Raw genomic sequence first — 21745 nt, 5'->3', positions numbered from 1 at the left:
ACAGCTCACAATCATAGAATCCACCATGAATTCTACTGTACATCAGTGGGTGCTTGAGGATCATGTGAGACCATCTGTAAGAAAATTAAAGCTGAAGCGGAACTGGACCCTGCAACACGACAATGACCCAAATCATACCAGTAAATCCACCAAGGACTGGCTGAAAACTAAGAAATGGAGAGTCCTGGAATAACCAATTCAAAGCCCAGATCTTAATCCCATTGAGATGCTGTGGGGTGACTTAAAACGGGCTGCACATGCAAGAAATCTCTCAAACATCTCACAGCTGACAGAATTATGCATTGAGGAATGGGGCAAACTTTCTTCAGACCGATGTCAGAGACTGGTAGATGGCTACAGGAAGCGTCTCACTGCAGTTATTTCAGCCAAAAGGGGTAACACTAGCTATTAGGGGGTAGAGTGTCCTAACTTTGTCCTCAGTTAGAATATGCATCTTTGTAGAATTACATTTACAGAAGATCTTGAAAAGTATTTTCTTTAGTTTTAATTGTTTAGTTATATTATTCCTATAATCTCTTAGTATTGTTGAAATTGAGATTAAATATCTATGTATCCAAAAATGCTGCACAAATACACAGGCTTTCATAGGGTGTTCTAACTTTTTTACATGACTGTATAATTTAGTTGTTTGAGTGAATAATTATAGATTTTCTGCGTCACTTTTTGTAGTTTTGTGTATGTTATGTAATTCTTATGTTCCTAAATATTTGTACCGTGACGAGTTTTCTTTGGTATGTACTCGTAATTTTGGCATGCATAAGTGGTGCAGTCAGAATATGTGTTAACATTCAGTACTCTGAACTTTACACAGTCGTTGTTGTATGAGTTTGATAAATATTCGTGCATGTCTGATTGATAGCACTAGGCAGACCTTATATAAATGTTTAATTACTTTTGGTTTTCTCCTCATGTTGACGCACAGAAAGTTTGATACTTGCTACTGCTGATCAATCCTAGTAACCAGATTTGAAAGTATTTGTCTATTCCCTCTTAGCTTAAGTATCAAATGTACTAAATGTTCTTTCGCAGGATCCCAGAAAGTGTTCGATTTCAAGAATAAATAAAATCAAAATTAAGAGTGACAAATATTCTTATTTCTTAATTTTTGAAGTTTGTATGTCATACGATGTTGTAACTTACAGAATATATAATTCTTCTCGTGATTCATGGTATGCGCACATTTTATTGACGTCATGACAGTACAAATTGCAAGATTAAGCGTCTCTTGTAATTTTAGTGTATACTAAACGACTGACTGTCAGACAACACACTACTGTATAGGGATGCAAGGAATTAAAACAGTTGACTCTTCCAGGCGGTCTTCAGCCCCCTTTTGAGGAAATAATGTATACGTGTATGTACAAGACATCGTGTGTTTTGAATGCAACTATTGCGTCAAATATTTCCTAAAAGGTATTGTTATCACAGCCTTCCAACTATAAAAGGTGACATCAATAATCTCGCATTTAATTTCTACTCATAAAAATGATAAGTACTCACCTTCGGTTTTCGTAAATGATTATGGTGTGATTTTACAAATTATGCACAAAATGTTAATAAAAAATACCTCAGTTCAAAACTTATCTCACAGCGGCAGATCAACAGTTCTGTACAGTTACACAGATGAAGATGATGAAATGTAACAGAACAAAATATAAAAAATTCCTCTTCAAGGATGATAGATTTGTATATATTTATCATAAAAAGTGTAAGTAAAGAAATTACTCGTAGTTAATAGAGAGGTTTGCAGATCTTTAGAATCATTATAAAAGTTTGTAGTGCATTACGAATGGCAGAGCTACTTTACCAAAACATTAATCTTGTCTGAAATCAATTACCCTTACGAAAGGTCCAAATAAAATTCTGAAGAAATACGCTTAAGATCAAGTGGATTTTATAAGTAAAAGTTGCTTCCTTATGTACAAATATATAAACATGGATATGATTTCAGATTAAAAAAAAGGAAACCATGTATCTTATAATATATACTCCTCTCTGGAACCACCTTACCGTTGATAGAAGAAAATGTAAGATTTCACAGATAAACATGAAACTGTGTAAATCAGTGCTAAAAATACTCAAGAAATATTTATCTACTTTTAGTGTGAAAATTTATTCTCATGTATTTCTTTTACGATAAGGATAACGCTTCTTAAAGCCTTGAGGACATTAACTGATAAAATTGCAGTAAAACGCTGCTCGCGAAATACTGTGACTCGTATTTAAAACCTATATTTCAGTGTTTGTATTACAGGGCGGTGAAACCTGTTATTTTTGCACAGAAATAATTACAATAGATCATGTTTCGGTTCAGGCATGGTAAAAAATCATTACTTTGTATTTGTGAATCTGCCAAAATCAAAGAGTTAAAGTAGGTTTGTTTGTTTTTTTTAATTTCACGCAAAGCTACACAAGGGCTATCTACGCTAGCCGTCCATAATTTAGCATTGTGAGACTAGAGGGAAGGCAGCTAGTCATCACCACCCACCGCTAACTCTTGGCTACTCTTCTACCAAGGAACAGTTGGATTGATCGTGACATTATAACGCCCCCACGGTTGAAAGGGCGAGCATGTTTGGTATGACGGAGATTCGAACCCCGACCCTCAGATTACGAGTCGAACGTCTTAATTCGATGTTAAGTCCATGTTAACGGTATTTGATAGCCAAATATAGCTAATGCTATCATTCATCTCGATAAAGCAGCCCAAACTCGTGGAAAGGACTTTTTGTTTAGCATGTTTTTTCCTCATCATTGAATCCTTATATTAAGTCATTTTTATATTAGAAAGTTTTAAGAAGCCAAAGAAAATAAACTAGGCAATACTTATAGACAGTGCAGCCGTTTTCTGAAAATTCTAGTTTACTTTTCTCTTTCTGTTTTATTTCTTTACACTTTAGTTGTTCTTGTTGAAATGTCTCCAGTGTGTTCTTTTTCTCCTCAAGACTGCTGAAGTATTTTCTTTCTATATATAGCTTCTTGTCAGAGTAACTGCCTTCTAGTATAGCTCTGCTTTTGTTGAACAGGGACTATGTTTACATCGTATTCTCAACGTTATTAAACTCTACTGGAACCTCGCCATCATTATGACTCTCAAATTTCTGTGTCGGTTGCTTTCCATTAGCTGCATAACCTTCTTTGAAGTTATAACTTCTGTTATGTAATTCTAAAAATTACATCAGCCTGAGCATTGGAATATCATATACAGCTGTTTAAAGTTCTTTCTTGTTTTGGCACATTCTCATGCCTGTCTGTTTTTATCAAGTGGTAACTTTTATTTAATTTATTCATTTTTGATTTAGTTATTGGTTTAGGTTTTCTTCTCTGGCTGGTTGCTGTTAAATGTTTATTAGGTGTCTTTTCAAAATTTTGCTCCAAACACATTAACACTATTTATGACGTGCGTCTGATTCCACGCAAGCTATAACAGGTATTCGTCAAAAATACTCTGAGTAAAACTCTGCAGACTGTACATCTAATATGTTATCTTATTAAATCTTAGTTTATCAGAAAAATAACAAGTAACATTGTTGGCATTTTACATTACATAAATTCCATACCATGTTCTTGATGTTAATAGGTGGTTCAGATGTTTCATAGACAACGATATACGCAAAGTAAGTCACAATTCCAAATCGTTTATTTAGTATTCACATCAGAGATTATATATGCTTCTTACGTTTCAAACAACTCAATCATTTATGAGTTACGGTTGGACACTACAGTTAAACAGTATAAGTTTTAAATCTCATTGCTGGTCTGTTTTAAAAAGCTAAAAGTATCATAACTGCTTATATATATATACACAATAAACATTTCTGACCACGTATAAAGAATTTCCTGTTTAGCTTTTACATTTACTTACGTTATATAAGTATGGTAACGTAATGTAAACTATATGTTACACGGTGCACAAAATATAACATATCTCTGCTCATCAGGTTTCCTTGGGTGCACGTGTAAGAGCAAAGTATCGATGAATTCTTGAGAACAAATTTCGAGACAGAAAATAGCGAAAAAGTTATCGAACCTCGTTTAGAAATAATAAATATGTCTCCATAGATAATAAGAGGTTTCGTGAGAAAACATTAGTATAGACAACGGCAGTAAACAGGGCGCGCAACTGTGTCGAGTATGTTGCAACAGCGTTCGTTGTTACCAGATCAATATTCAACAAAAATCTCCTTCGACCGCCTCAGACCTGTTGAATGTTTGTCGAACGTGGTTGTTAAAGTATTAGCCTCAAGTAATATATGTGAAATCGGATTTATCAATCTTGTGCAAACATGAAGTGAAGTACATGATTCGAGACTTGGACTTTGTGGAATTTAGCTTCCTTTCCTTGAAGTATAGAAGGTTTTCCTACGATAATCCGTATTGTATGCAATAATATGCTTTTCAACATTTGATCTTTTACTGATGGTTCGTAGATAAACAGATATAACAATATATATAAATATTTCTTTAACAAAGTCTCCTTATTAAAATTTATTTCATTAAATAACTATGCATAAAATAATGTTATTAATATGATTGTTTTATAAGTCATACTGCGATGTGGAGAATTAATTTTGTTAAAAAACCGAAAACTGATTTATTAGTTCAAGTATGTATTCAGTTTGTATTTATTATGAAATCATTGATTCAATGCTCTTTAAAATATAAACTTACAGACTGAGCTTACTATATTTTAGTCATTGCTCATAGTTTGTTTCTTTGTTATTAAACACAAAGCTACACAAAGGGCTATTTGTGTTCCGCCTATCACGGGTATCGAAACCCAGTTTTTAGAGGTATAAGTCCGTAGATATACCACGCATAGTAAGCAATTACATATGTGGTTTTCTACTTTTTTCTTAAACGTTCTTTCTCATAGCTTACCACATTTCTCTTTACACCCAGTACACTCTCACGAAGTATTTCGGATATTCTATAATGAAGAAGGGGAATTTCTGATAAATTGAGATCCCAGTAATAAAAATAAGGTCATTTCTTTCCTAAAGCAAATTTTTGTTTTCAGTTCGATTGCCAGCCTCAATAAAGTAAATTGTGACCCGATGTGAAAATATTAAATTGAAATTAAGTTTGGTGAATTTTGAAAGTATTACTTTCTATATAAAAAAAAGCAACTAAAGCGATCTAATCCTTGCAATTTTCACTGTTTCATCAAATTTTAAAATTATGAGCATAAAAATAAAAAATCGACCCGCAACAAGAATAATATACCTTTAATAAGTTTCACAGCTCTGCTACCAATATTATAATCACCTGGCCGTCATGACCAGATAGTTAAAGCGCTCGACTTGTAATATGAGGGTCTGGGGTTCGAATCTCCGTCACACCAAATATGCTTGTTCTTTCAGTCGGGGAGCGTTATAACGTAACGGTCAATCACACCATTCGTTGGTAAAAGAGTAGCCCAAGAGTTGGCAGTGGTTGGTTATGATTAGTTGCCTTCTCTCTAGTCTTACACTACTAAATTTAGGACGGTTAGCGCAGATGTCCCTCATGTAGCTTTGCGCAAAATTCAGTCAATCACTCAGCCTTTCCTTGGCCTATTAAAAAGTAAGTTCTCTGGTAGGACAGGGCTAAGTATACGAACTTACAACATTAAAATCAGAAAGACACATACTGGGTACTCTTTTACCAACGAATACTGGGATTGACCGTAATATAATATCTCTCACATGGCTGAAAGAGCAAGCATGTTTGGTGTGACGGGATTTTGAACCTACGACCCTCACATTATAAGTCGAGTGCTTTAACCACCTGGTCATGCCCCGCCAAACCAAGGAAAAAAATTACATGAGGTAAAAGGTTGTCATGCATTCAAGAGTTTATAATTGATTTGCATCAAGTAATAAAATTACAATATTGTTTTAAAGGGTTCGTGATTAATTACAGTTCAAAATACAAGAAACTACGTACAATTTGTAATAAACTGACTTTGTGTTTGTATTTCTAATTTTGCCTCGTGCTTTTCCAATTTCCTTTCCGCGTATTTGTCTGTTGATATGAGAAATTAATTAAGGATAGTTTCGTTGTTTGCACTGTGCGAAAACTAGTGTAATCTCTATACAATGTCAACAAAAGTATGTGCCACTCCTGACATGTATATACTTTCTTATCCGGTACAAGTATAACAGGAATACTTGATAGTATTAAGAAAATTAACAAGTTAATAAACACATAGCGTACCTAATACAGTCAAAAATACCTTACTTTCTGGAAACGGATATATGCTTTTCAATTATTTAGTAGAGACTGTCTCACTATTTCACTAATGTGAAATTGTAAGATTTACAACAAGCTGCATATAATTATGAAATATATGATAAATTAATGAATATATAATGCTGTATTACGGTAAAACTGTAAAGAAAGATACGTGGATTAAATTTACTAAACTATCGGTATTCTCCCTAGAAATCTGTAAAAGCTCACAAGCTACCAGTTGCACGTCTTCCTTGAGAAATACACCATAATGAACTGGAATCACAGTACTCTTATTGGATAAGACATGCCACGTTTTTCCTTGCAGTTTCAATGGACATTAGTTCCTTGGGTTTGCTATACGAAATCTTGGAAGGTGTTATTCACATCGAGGTGTTTGGTCTCACTTTGACTTTAAAAGCTTATTACAATACAATTTTTTGCATTCTCGGGTGATCAAGGTAATCAGAATGGCCATTATTTGTAAGAAGAAAATATTTCCAAATGTAGCAAAGGACTTGAGAAATTGTTCTTGTAAAATGTGATTAATTATCCGTATAAATTAATTATACAAACATAAATTTATAAAAACAGCTATATCAAGAGAGAGAAAGAATACACAATACACATTTTAATGTAAAAAGTAACTTCAATTATAGGGCTTATGAATACGAAATACCTACATTAATTTTTCTTTCAAGTAAACATAGTTATTTCCTGTTTTAGTTAAGCCGGCACGTTTTAATAATAAAGGAAGGGCGAAACGATTGTATGTCGCTGAGCTATGTTTTGAGAAAATATTAATAATTCAATCACGTACTAGAAACCACTTTAAAATTCCATTGCATTTTCCTTAGTACATTGAAAAATGAAACCAACTTTTGCTTTGTATATATCTATACACATTTTTATTTTTTATGTATATGCACGTGCGTGCATAGATACAGAAACACGTACGATACACGTGGGTTTCCTCGCTTTGTGAAGAACACCAGTTATTCTGTATTCAAGACTTTCCAATGAAATCTGTTGGTATTGATCCTACAGAATCATTCGAGGCTACGGTAGCGTAATCGAATTATCAATAATTGACATAATACAAGAACGACTTCTATTTGTTAGAAAGGGTTTAGTTAATAATTCATCTGTTTAATATCAATACTCTTGGCCTACTTTGTGTTAAAGGAGCTTAATTAGCAAACTGGAACTCATCCAGCAGTTACTGTTTTCTTTTTTTTTTTACTGCGAAGAAGTCATTCTATTTAACCATTTTCTTAAAAGAAATATTGTCATTCTATTTAACTGTTTTCCTCAATGTTTCAAAATGTTCAGATAATTAGAGGCTATTTAAGCACGTAATATTTTTAAATTCAGTCTATTATTGTTTCTTATTATAATGTTACGTTTCAGTATATAAAATTCCAAAATATTTTTCAATGGTACTTATTAAGTATTATAAAGATATATGGCATAGCGGTATATCTGTGGACTTACAACCTTAGAAATAGGGTTTCAATACTCGTGAAGGGCAGACTGAAGAGAGTTCTTTGTGTAGCTTTGTGCTTAACTGCAAGTGTTTCACTTTATATTCGTTTAAATAATAATAAGCTATACATTTGCATGTGCTCCACGTTTTCTTTAATTAATTATTTTGTCGTATTTTGCTTTTGGGACTTTTTATAAATTAAAACAGAAATCTAGTTGATAAACATGTGTTATTTTTGTTTTCGCGGAAACGTAAGACCATTCTCATCAATTATCACTTCTTACAACATAAAGATTCTAACAAAAAATATACAATAATATATGAATCCCATTACTGTACCCCTCTAGAGTTTACTTACGTCTAACCTACTGAAGTACTGTTCATATTAATTAAGGCAGAACAATGTAGTTTCATCCGAAATAGTGAATTTTTGCTTTTATGCGTTTGATACTTTCATGCACAAATTCTGAAACCTAACGGATATAGTATAGCAACAAAATTTTAAGCAGTGTGTGATTTAGGTAATGGATAGAGAAATTATTTTGAAAATTTTGGGATTTTATTCGTGTTGACAAAATTATTTGATTTGATTGCTGTTAAATATAATACCACACAATAGGCTGTTTATGTTTTGCCCACCATGAGTATCAAGACTCGGTTTTTTAGCTCTGTAAGCCTATAGATTTACCACTGATTCACTCGATAACTTTGATATGATATACTAATAAACAAATATGGATGTTTTGCTGTTAAAATTGCACCCTATTAAAGATGTTTAAATAGATATGCGATCTTTAAAGAGTTAACGTTAATTACAAGAGCATAAATATACACATTTAAAAAGATAGTTAATTCGTTCGAGAACAAATACCAATGATAAATATAAGTAAGAAAATGAAAGTATTACATCAATAATTGAGCCCTTACAAAAATTGACCTCAAAATAAGAATAAAAACAATAGCTACTTCGTAAAGTTAATTAATTTTTTTTTTTTTCGTTAGTTAAATTTTAGGGAGTCTAAAAATGGCCCTTTTATGTTGTTACTTCTCATTTTAGTGTACCGTAGAGGGACTACGAATCAGTTTGGTTGGTTTGAACTCCGCGTAAGACTAGAGGGAAGACAGATAATCACACCACCCATCGCCAGCTCTTGGACTACTCTTTTATCAACGAATTGTGGGATTAACCGTGACTTATAACACCCACTATGGCTGAAAGTCAAACTGCGAGTCGAGCACCCTGCCACCTAAAGAAAGACTAATGTACGTATATAAGTATTTAAAGTGTAGACGATGTGCTCTTAATCTGCAGCCACAACTGTACAACAACATCCACTGGAATAATTAAGATCGTGTTTGTGGGGAAATAACGGTACCTAAGTTATACTTTATGCCTTTTACGTTTTATACAAAAACCTTACCAACGTGACCTTGGTAGAAATGGTAAAGAAACTACATACTTGATTATATATCTATATTCACGTAACGATCATCTAGACTTTGATAAACTTCCCCAGTTGGGTGGCTAATGTGATTTTTTCCATAACTTTGGGGATCAAAGAACTTAATATTGTTGGTTAGTACTGCTAGTTGTTTGTCTTTCCTCTCATTAACAGTTAAAAGTTATGGACGGCTACATTCATATGGTTAATTTTATTAATATCATTGTTACATTCTATAGTATAGAGTTTCATACATACATACATATATCTGTTCATTCTTAAGTCTGTGAACATGATTTTGCTTTGCTTTACACGGACCCAGGATTAATCTAAATTTTCCAAGCCACCTGAATATTATGAATGAAATATTACTGGAATTATAAACGAAAATATTGTTGATAGTGAAGGTATCCAACCAATGTTTCAATTAATGCATGTATGTAATATACGCATGTATAGGTTTCTGTTCTCTTGTATACTGATGTATCACAAACCACAGGTTTCTTATAAAAATATCTTAATTTTTAATTAATATTATTCCTTAAAGCTGCTCGTCCCATGAGAATTAATTTCAGCACAGGAACATTTATAATCATACGTGTTACTGAGAAAAGTTTGGATATTGTGCAAAAGACTTCAGGACGCTGCACAACGTGTTCAATATACTTTTCATCACTCTTATTAAGCATACTAAGCCTATCCCTAAAGATACACACTGAAAGTATTATCTGTTCTGGGAACTGATCATTGATCCTCAAGATATCATGCATTCAGCTGAAACCCCCAACTCATCTTGCTGGAAATGAAACAAAACCAAAACTAGTTTTTGAGAAATAGTTTAGGCATGCAATATAATACGGTTTTTAAGCACTATCTAACACACCCAAACTTTCCTAGATACAACTTACGATACTCAATGTACCTATAGTGAAATTATGTTCGTCGAGGAAAATTAGTTATTAAGATATTATCATTATGAATATGAGGTTATATTTGTAACCACTCTCTAGTTATTTGCCAATTTTGCTATTGGATTCGTTTCATTTTGAAAATGTGTTTGTTACTCTTTAGTTCTGACCTATATAGTAATTTACTTTTATCAGAATTTTATAAAAACTTGACTAACCACGCATAAAAGTTCTTAAGGGAAGTCATGAGATTTTTTAAATTCATAAATAAAAATGGTTTGTTTAAATAATAATTTTGAAATAAAGTGATTGTGTTACTGTGAATTAAAAGTTAACTAGTATGTTCTTATAAACTGATTGGATTTGCTAAATAAACTAAACTCTGATAAAACACAGTATTAGTAAAGTGCACCTTCAGCATTAATAATATATTATGATAAGTCTTTAATTCTTGGGAAAAATATCAATGTAAGGTAATCTAATATCAGTCAGGGGAAAAACTACTTTCTGAGGATCAAAATTTCGATTTGAAAGAACGATGATTTTTTGTCAGAAGCAAAAAATAGATTTTCATCAGTTACATTGAAGTGAACGAATTTCGAAGTACAGAGTCGAAAATAATAAATTTTTGAATTTGTTGTTAGAGGAACAATGTATTGAAATTCCTATCATTCCACAGTTGTACGTGACAAGTCTTACAGAGATTCAACACTTTTGTAATCCATGGCAATTCTATTATTATACGGGTTTGTAGATCCTAGTGTGTTAAACTTTTACGGGTGTATGTGATTGGTTTGATTAAGGAAGTTGTGAAGCTGAAATATATATTCTGATAGAATTGCAGGATCAGATAAGAGTAACGGTTATTGATGCTACTCTTATAAAATTAAGCAACTAAAATATTTCTGAAATGATGTGCATAGTTTCATATACAATTTTCGAAGTTCCAACAAAGAGAAGTTATCGTGTATTTTGGTAACACAGTATGGTGTATTGTTCTTGATAATTAATATAGTGGTATGAAATTAGCAGTTAAAAATCGAATACCTCATAATTAATTTACAGCCTCTAAACTACGAAAGTTGACATTTCTGATAATACTTTTAGACATTGTCATCAATTTGTAAGCAATTACCACTATATTCATTAGCAAAAAGAAATTTAATACTTAAAACTTATTTTATTTTCCTTTCCGTTTAACTATAAAGCTATACATGGGGACAACTATGCTGTCCCCACCACGGGTATTCAACCCCATATTTCTGCGTTATAAACCTATAAGCTTAGCGCTGAGCCACCAGAGGAGTAATAATTAGTAAAGGAAAACATAACTGAAAACACAACGCAGTAAAGGGAAGTCACTTTATCTTATGAAGACTGTTTGCCCTTGGAGTTAATCTGATGCCTATGGTTCATAATTTGAATGATTAGCTCAAATCACTTATTGCTAACCGAGAGATATGATTAGTTTGAACTACTCATTCTCACCCGAGGTATATGATTAGCTGAAACTATTTATTGTGACCCGAGGGGTAGAATTTTTTTTTGATAATATATGAACTATATTGTGGAAAATCTGGATATTATAGTGTATAAATCAGTGTTTACAAATGAGCAGTGTAGTCCGTTTATCGTGAGAAAGAGCCACTGGATGTTTTTCACACATGTTTGTTAAAGAGCAGAATGAAACTAATAAAGTCTATCTTTTACAGCGTTTTACAAGAAGATTGGACTTAACAAAATAAATGACAATCCAATTAGCGACAATTAACTTTCCTGTGTACTGTCACCGCGTTGTATTATTTGCAGTTGATGCCACGTTTTGATTGATTACTTAGTTGTGTTGCAATAAGAGGAATAAAATTGAATTAGATTTATGTAAGATATCTCTAATAAAAATGACCTATTAAATCTACAAGTACTTCACGTTTTACACCTGAATTAAAGTTACTAAACCAGATAAGCAAAGTTACTAAATGTTGTCCGATGTTGAAAGCTTCCAAACTTATGAATGAGCTTCTTAATATGTAGTAGGCCTACAGAAAGACAACTTATAGACGCTGGCTAATTAATAACAATGATATTGAGATAAGGCTAATGTATTTGACAGAGAAAGCAAACGTAATAGCGGTTTGCTCCAAGAAAAAGAATTACTTAAATGTTTATCTGAACTGAATTTCTAGATAGCTCAAATGTGGTTGTGTGCATTAATCTCTAATATTTTATACTATTTTCTAGCAAAGAACATGTCAGAAACGTGTTAAATTGAAGGTGATGCGGCTCGAACGAGATTCTGTGTAGATGTTTGAATAAAGTGGTGTTAGTGGACTATTTTTCATATAATAAAAACAGCCCCCACCTCACAAACATATTTTAACTACAGTAAATAAGAATGGAGTCAACTATAACTGATTTTAATCATATGAAGCTAAAATTCAATACATTTTGAAAATATAACGTTCATCGATCCCTAACTGAATTTGTCTAACAAAACGTGAACATTCACACATTTGAAACAATATTTTTTTCATTAGAGAAACAATTCAAAGGCAGTTATAATTAATTTGGTTGTAACCTCAAGTTACAGGTCAAAATGCCTAAAAATAAGGCGCTACGTTTGAGTATAAGGATACGCTCTTCTTAACCTTCACTAAAATGAAATGTGAGAAAATGTAATAAATAACTTTGGCTATACGGTATCATTCAGTACCAACTGAGCAATAAATGTTCTTCGCAGTAGAACATTACTGCATATAACTCGTTCGTAAACAAGGACAACGTACCAGAACAGACCAATGTTATGCATTCAAATATTAGAGGTAGCCGAAACACGGACTTTTTTTCAGTAAATAAACATTCAAAATGATTAGTTGAACGTTATTCTACAATTACTGTTGATTCAAAATTCATTCTACTGAAGACGCAGCATAGTGCTGGAGGTAATGATATTCGTGAAGGATCCAGTGATGCAAACGGAGATATCTTATTATCTTAAAGATAGAATGGCTCAACCTAACTATTAATATATTCTTGTGCTTCTGCTATTTTTGTACGTTTTATGGGTTTTATGATTAAGACAGAGATTTAAAACAAAAGAGCAAATGCTTGAATCCAACGAAGATTTAAAAAGAAAGCCCCATGAATTGCTAATATTTTGAATTTCTTGACTTTTTGACTTAGATAAGTACGATTAGAAGCTGCAATATTTGATTCAAAAGTTTCTAAATACGGACAACATGTTGTTTATGTTTCTATATGAAGGGAATTCATTCGAGACACTAAACATTCTGCGTAATGTTTCAAACATCAAGGTGGCATCTCATGTGACCTTAAAGTCACAGTAAGAAACGTACCTGAACTTTGTGAGTCATTTTCGCTTTCGTGGTTAATCTTCAAGAATTGCAGTAAGAAACTTTCATAAATCAAAGATATTAATTAAAATAATGTAACGAAAATTTCCCATAAAACACTCTTTAAGTTGTCAACTACAGCCATAAAGGTGTATCGAGGAATTAATGTCAAAAAATCATGTCTTTGTATCTCATAAATGAAATTAAATGCTTAAAGCATGTGGTAATTGTTATGATAATTAATGTAGAAACATATACAAATCTGTTGTTTCTTATGGTAACGACGCTAAGCTGGAAGCAATGAAGTTTCCGTAAAAATAGATTGGACATAATGACACAAAATTGCGTATAAATGTAAATTTCAAAGGATCTAAAATAGTTATGTATTTTTATTACAATTATAAATCTCGTATAAAACATTTCTCCTAAAATACATATTACAGATTTTTGACATTGTATAAATCTTATATTTATAAAACTTTACAAATCTGCATCTAATGACATTAAAACCTTGGAGCTGATTTTCTATAGTTGGATGATATTAATAACAAAATGATTAAATCTGTCTGCGTCATTGATGAATATCTTTCATGTTTTTACTTTTTTACTTCATGTTTATTATTATCAAATGGTATTGGTGCAGTTATTATCGTCCTTACATGGATTCGTGGTTTGCTGCTTATTATCAAAAAAACATTTCTGCACTTTGGAACAGTAGTCAGACAAAAGTGATACAAACGTTAATGATACTGATCTAAAATAACTACCTTCCTTTAGTCTATGAGCTCAAAACTAGGGATAGCTATGTGTAAATAGCCATTGATTAGTTTCGATCGAAAAGTTGGACACGAATAAAGAATTGTTGGTATGTTTGGTTTGTTTGTTTGGAAATTTCGCACAAAGCTACACGAGGGCTATCTGTGCTAGCCGTCCCTAAGTTAGCAGTGTAAGACTAGAGGGAAGGCAGCTAGTCATCACCACCCACCGCCAACTCTTGGGCTACTCTTTTACCAACGAATAGTGGGATTGACCGTCACATTATACACCCCCATGGCTGGGAGGGCGAGCATGTTTAGCGCGACGCGGGCGCGAACCCGCGACCCTCGGTATTACGAGTCGCACGCCTTGCGCGCTAGGCCATGCCAGGCCTGTTGGTATGAATAGCATAATTGTATTAACATTATAATATGTGATTGGCGTTTTCACGATAACTAAAAACAAACACGATAATTCTAGAGACAAGCAGTTTTTGTTTTTTTTAGATTTTACGTTCACGTGTATTAAAATTGGCATGAAATATAAAACTGAAACATTATTTTACATTTTATGTGTTATGATACCTAAAGAAATTGAAACAAGAGAACTATGTTTTAAGATTTTTCTATGAAACTGTCCTTGTTATTTCATGGAGTTGTCCTATGCCTCACAGCAATAAGCTTAGAGATTTGTAATGCAACAGTTCAAAGTTTAATCATCGCGACAGAAACAGCGTAGATAGCCAATTATGCATATTTGCCATAAAATAAAACTAAACCAATATCCATTCTTATAGCAAAACGTGAATAAGAGGCCTAATATAATAATAGGTTGGCAAACAACTATTTGTTTGTTTGTTTTTGAATTTCGCGCAAAGCTGCACGAGAACTATCTACGCTAGCCATCTTTAATTTAGCAGTGTAAGAGTAGAGGGAAGGCAGTTACTCATCACCACCCACCGCCAACTCTTGGACTACTCTTTTACCAACGAATAATCGGATTGACCATCACATTATAACGCCCCCACATCTTAAAGGGCAAGCATGTTTAGTATGACAGAAATTCGAACTCGCGACCCTAATATTATGAGTCGAACGCCTTAATCACCTGACCGGGCCAACGATTTATGAGCGTAAGGAAAAGTTTATTAATGGTGGAATATGCTATATGTTTCGACAGAACATTCGTCTGTCTTCTTCAAGAAAGATCTATATAAAGCAATGTAAAGTTTATATATATACATATAGTTAAAAAGACAAAAGGCACAATGATTAAATTTGACGGATATCGTGTTAGCAGGTGAAAGAATACAGGTAAAGGTCAAATCTGGTCAAGAATATGAATAGTAAACAAACCTTGCCAAATATGGCTGATGTTGCTAGGACTATTATCACGATTCAGCAAGAGATCGTTTGCTTTGATAGTTTGAACAGTTTCTAAAGAGTATCTTTATTTTTCAGTTTTAGGTTAGTGTAGGACAATAATTTCACTCCAAAGTGTTTTGTGATCCATTTCATACTGATGCTATGTTAAGGCAGATATCTGAAATTGACATCTATGCCTGTGACCTTGGTGTTCTTTGCAGCTTATTTCTAAGGAACTTCTTTTTACATTTACGTGGATGTAACAAATTAACTATATTTTATATATCTCTTATAGTTGCCTTTTTCTAGGGATTCTCTTTGGGTTAGGTAATAAACTTAATTTACGTGATGGTTTCAATACAGTTGTTCCATCAATACTCAAATTATTAAATATGCTAATAATTTCATTAGCAGTTTTTGGCATAAAAGGAAATGTAACAAACTGATTATTTTTTATATTGTTGGTTGATGAAAGTTTAGAATTAGCATAATACTTTTTACAGTTTTTAAGTTTATTGAGAACCCTATCAATTATGTTGGGGGTTGATACCGTTAGATAATGTTATGCTCTTTAGGTACTTGAATTCAATAAGCAAGTCTTCTCTTGTACCCATAATTGTGCAGCACAATTTATGTAGGTGAAGTAGGATAATACTTTATATGATAGATGGTGATTTAATCTTATATGTGGTGGCATGATGACCAAACGGGATATACTGGTGGTGAATTTGCTATTTGTTCTTTTTATATTTACAGAAAGTTATACAACTATTGAACTGTATTTAACGTGAGAAAATTATAACATTGGGTCGTATTGTATTTGGGTCCGGCTTGGCCAGGTGGTTAAGGCGCTCGACAAGCATTTTGAGGGTTTGGGGTTTGAATCCCCGTCACATCAAACATTCTTGCCTTTTCAGCGGGAGGAGGCGTCATAGCTATAAACGATTGAAACGTTTTAGTAAAAGTAAATTCATTTACTTCGTTGTTTTGAAGGTAAACAATGTATTCTGTTTCCTTGAAGGCGAACGTAGTTGCAAATTTTGAGAGATTTCCGAAAAGAATTAAGAAACAATGTGACGTTAGCTACAATTCCCTTAAAAAGAAGTAACTTCAGCAGGTGACCTCTAACCTGGACAAGAAAGATCAGACGAACAACACAGAATACATTCTTAAAGACCGCCAAAGTTCTTGCTATATTGAGGCTTTCAAGTCAGTCGTGTTACATGGATATACGACTTCATATATTTTTAATAGGTGTTCCTTCTGGTTAAGTAGTAAGATGTTAATTTGATGTGAAGGTTTGAATGCAGTTTTTATATCAATGCTCAAATTATTAAATATCCTAATAATTTCATTGGCATAAAAAGAATGAAAATTTTTTTATGTTTTTTGTTATTTATAGGAGAAACGTTAGTGTTATCGCTAATCTAACCTTTAGCCTACCAACAATATAAAAAAAATTGTAAATTTGTTACATTTCCTTTTGTACCAATGAAATTATTAGCATATTTAGTATTATTATTTCATCATGGCGATTATCAGCATATTTAATAATTTGAATATTAATGTAAGAACTGTATTCAAACCTTCATGTAAGATTAACACTTTACTACAATGAAATTATTAGCATATTTAGTATTATTATTTCATCATGGCGATTATCAGCATATTTAATAATTTGAATATTAATGTAAGAACTGTATTCAAACCTTCATGTAAGATTAACACTTTACTACTTAACCATAAAAATCCCTAATAAAAGGTAAAAACATAACATGTATAGTATCTCATGTGAATGTGTAAAGATATAAATAAGACAAACGTCATGTTTCTTGGCAATAAAACACAAAGAACACCAAGGTCACATACATAGAGGTCAACATCAGGTATCTGCCTTGGCATGTCATCAATATGAAACAGGTCACAAAATACTTTGGGATGAAATTATTGTCCTACATTAACGTAAAGCTAAAAAATAAAGAGACTATTTGGAAACTAAAGAAATTATTAAAGTAAACGATTTCTCCCTAAACTGTGATAATGACCCTAGCAGCATCAGCCATATCTGACAAGGTCTGTTTACTGTTCATATACTTGACCGGACTTGACTATTACCTATATCCAATCACCTACTAACACCATTTCCGTCACTTTTAATTATGATATCTTTTGTCTTATATTTAAACCTTGTATTGCTTAATACTGAAGAAGGTAGATCAGTGTTCCGTCGAAACGCCTAATGTGTTCCATTATCAATGAACTTTTCCGTAAGTTCATAAATCATTGTTTACCTACTTATTATTATAACAACACTTAATGGCCATAAAAATTTAGGTTTCTTTTATTTGCTCTATATTGTTGTATATATATATATATTCATCTTTAGATAATTCGCTGTGAAACTAGATAATATACATTTATATGGGTTTTCTAATAATTTATGCTAATTTTTTGTTTTGTTAAGACATGATAGCGATCTATATAGCAGAAAAGTATTAAAATAAAATTAGAATATATGACATCTTAAATACGATAAGCAAAGTACTATTATATGTTATATTATATTATATTATATTATATTATATTATATTATATTATATTATATTATATTATATTATATTATATTATATTATATTATATTATATTATATTATATTATCTGCTTTACCTCACTTCTAGGTAAATAGGACATTTGGTGCATGTGACACTGTGAGATAGTCTTCACTGCGCTTCTGATTGAGCTGTTTTCACAACATTTTTAAAGTCTGAAGTCAACTGACGGAATGAAACGTGGCTCCATACCTGCCTGATGGAGCTAAAGGTTGAAGGAGACATCATTCAATATATCTTTTCTTCTTCAAAGAAAATTTCAATCAGTTTAGTACACTAAAAGATGTCGTCATCAACCAATTGGCTGAAATAAGGAACAGCCGTGAGAGCTAACAGAAGCACGAAGTATCATATAATATAATTCCTATAGTACGTAGTATTAACTGTAATATTCTATAAAATATATATACGTCAGTACATCAATCAATGTTTATTATTGTCCACATCGTATTTTAACTTCGTCATACATGTTCCTGTACCAAAATATAATTGAATCTGGTTTCATATTCTCTTAAAGGGAAGGATTCTTACTACTTGGATACAAGGTGAAATGTAGCTCATCTCAAAAAAGAAAAAAGGAAGAGAGAATAATAACATTGTCATTGTTTAATTACATATGTTCTTGGCACCACTGCAGGTGACCATTTTTGTGTCTCGCTGTAAGATGAATGTATCTCATTGAGCATCTGCTGCGAGCCAGAATCGACTGATAACGATTGACTGCCTGTGTAGTGATGATGACTTACCCCTTTGTACAGGTATACAAGAAATTATAGTTTTGGTTTGAAAATGGATCTAGAGTTTTCTAGGCCCTTGTAGTCAGTTCACAACAACCTGCTGTGTTTTCCGACTTGCATTAATCAGATAGGTTCTTTTTTTTACGCAATAAAAATATCCAAATATTACTTCTGTTTTGTTTTGGTCTGATCATGGCTCATGAATAGTTTGAAGCATTTTAAACTTCATTAACATAGCTTATTGTCGTTAAACTATTTTATACAGAATATTTTGAAGCATGGTAAATAAGCACATCAAGTCACAGAAGTATGCTAAACATTTTTTTCTGCTAATAACTGTCTAGAACAACTATCTCGGTTAATAGTTAAAAGTCTGTATTACTTTTATCAGCAATATTAATTATCTATATATTATTTTATTTAACCTGTTATATTTTACTGTTAAATATTCTAATAACTTACACTATCACTGATTATTTATGCTTATATCACATTCTTTTAATAAAATTACTAAGTTATTTATATTTGATTAAATAGGCATATGTAAAAAAGCAATGTAGCTTAACCATGAAAATAATCACCCAGTTTTAAAATAAATAATGTTAATCCCAGAACATTTGCTTTGTTTCACAACACGGTTAATTTTAGCATTTCTCATTAATTTTTCGCAATTTCTCATGCTTGTTTTTTTCTTAGAACAAAGCGAGATTGGGCTATCTGGATGTACTCGGTAGGACATTTTTTTAAATGAAATATCGTTTTATAAACTAAAACATTCATTTAGTGCGATTGTTTGTGGTGACGGTATAAAATTATATAGAAGAGTTGGATTTTGTTTGTCTTTGAATCTTGCGCAAAGTTACACGAGGGCTAACTACGCTAGCCGTCCATAATTTAGCAGTGTAAGACTAGAGAGAAGGTATCTAGTCATCACCACCAACCGCCAACTCTTGGACTACTCTTTTACAAACGATTAGTGGGATTGACTGTAACATTATAACTCCCCTACGACTGAAAGGGCGAGCATGTTTGGTGTGACGAGTATTCGAACCTGCGACCCTTAGATTACGAGTTCAGAACCTTAACCACCTGGCCACGCCGGATCAACACAGTTTTATCCATTAAAGTAGTAATTACAAGAAATATACTCTTCAAAAAAAGAAACGCAAAAGGCAAAATATGAGACAAATTGTTAACATGTTTTTTCCGGGTAGTTCTGTATGACATGTGTGAAACTTTGCACATCCACTGCTGAACATCCAAAGTCTGCAAAGGCGAAGTCCACGCTTACTAGGTGAAGTTTAACATCACTCAACGTCAATAACGAGTATGCCACCCGTGAGCATCAATAATTGCTTGGCATCTCCTGCCCATGGAAGCGATGAGATGACAAATCACATTCTGTGGAATGGCTGTCCACTCAGCCTGGAAAGCTGCTGCAAGCTGAGGTAGAGTCTGCGATTGAGGTTGTCGCCGTCGCAGACGTCTGTCCAACTCGTCCCAAAGATGTTCGATGGGGTTTAAATCTGGTGATCTGGAGGGCCAGGGAAGAACGTTGATGTTGTAGTGTCTCAAGAAGACAGTGGTGAGTAGGGCTGTGTGAGGACGGGCGTTGTCATGTTGAAAAACGTCGTTGACGTTCACCATGATGGGTTGCACATTGGACCTAAGAATCTCGTCGACGGTTGCGTACGGTCTGATCGGAAATTCTACGCAGCCCTGGTATGGTTGAGGCAGTAGACGTTGCAGTGGTGGTCCTATCCCGAAGGTGACGTAACCGGATGTTGCGATCTTGTGCAGGCGTGGTCACACGAGGTCTGCCAGATCGTGGACGGTCATGAGTTGATCCATGTTGTTGGTGACGATTCCATAGCCTTGTGATGGTACTTGGGTGGACATTCACAGCTCTGGCAACATCTGATCGAGATTCGCCTGCTTCCAAGAAACCAATGGCGTAACTGTATTGCGTGTCGGTGGCTTAACACTGAGCTATGGAAACCGAGAACCCGTCACTTTTATAGGGATTTTGCACATGTTGCACTTGCAGAATATGCAGATCTCTCAAACAAATTTATTGGACACGAATGCGTTTTGGTGAAAAATCCGATGTTTTCCTCCGTTTTCAAAGTGCACAACTTTTATTGTCATTTTGGTCTGACAATCAGTGCCTTAACACGTGTAACATCACATACTCTGAGCTTGTAACGTTATTACATATATTTCTCTTAAAAATAACAAAAATATCTATTTTGCGTTTCTTGTTTTGAAGAGTATATATGTGGATATGCTATTGGGGTATATCTCCCTAAATATGAAGTGGTCTACTTTTAATATAGTTCAGCTCTATGAAGCTTAATAAAGCATATTAGCTTTCAGCTTTATTTCAGAGGACCTTTACTTTAAACATACATTTCTTTCTCATTGATACCATGGTTGAAAGCTTAAGTGTAAGATTTGTTTAATACATTCTACGTTACTCCAAAAAAGTAACAAACTTGCACTTTTCAATGTGTCTTTCATACGTAGTTTTTTATACCCTAATATATACTTTTATAAAATGACAAAGACGGTGTCGAATTTTTCATAAACATGTAGATATATGTTTAAAATATATGCTCACAGCTTGTTATTCACTGTTACTTATTAATTTGTACTGAAATGAATGCGTACGTTTTAATCAGATAACAAAACAGTTAAATGAGGAGCCAAAACCGAACGTTGGAAAGAGCTACCATTCACTTGCAAATACACATACATTGTACATTTTGTTTCAGAGACACTAAAAATTACGAAGTTTCATTTTCCTTATTTCCTCTACGATTACCATTATGAAGCTACTTTAAAGTGAATAATTAATGG

The sequence above is a fragment of the Tachypleus tridentatus genome, chromosome 13 (assembly GCF_004210375.1).
Source record: "Tachypleus tridentatus isolate NWPU-2018 chromosome 13, ASM421037v1, whole genome shotgun sequence".
NCBI lineage: Eukaryota > Metazoa > Arthropoda > Merostomata > Xiphosura > Limulidae > Tachypleus > Tachypleus tridentatus.
The sequence above is the reverse complement of the archived record's forward strand: the minus strand, read 5'-3'. Positions refer to the sequence as shown.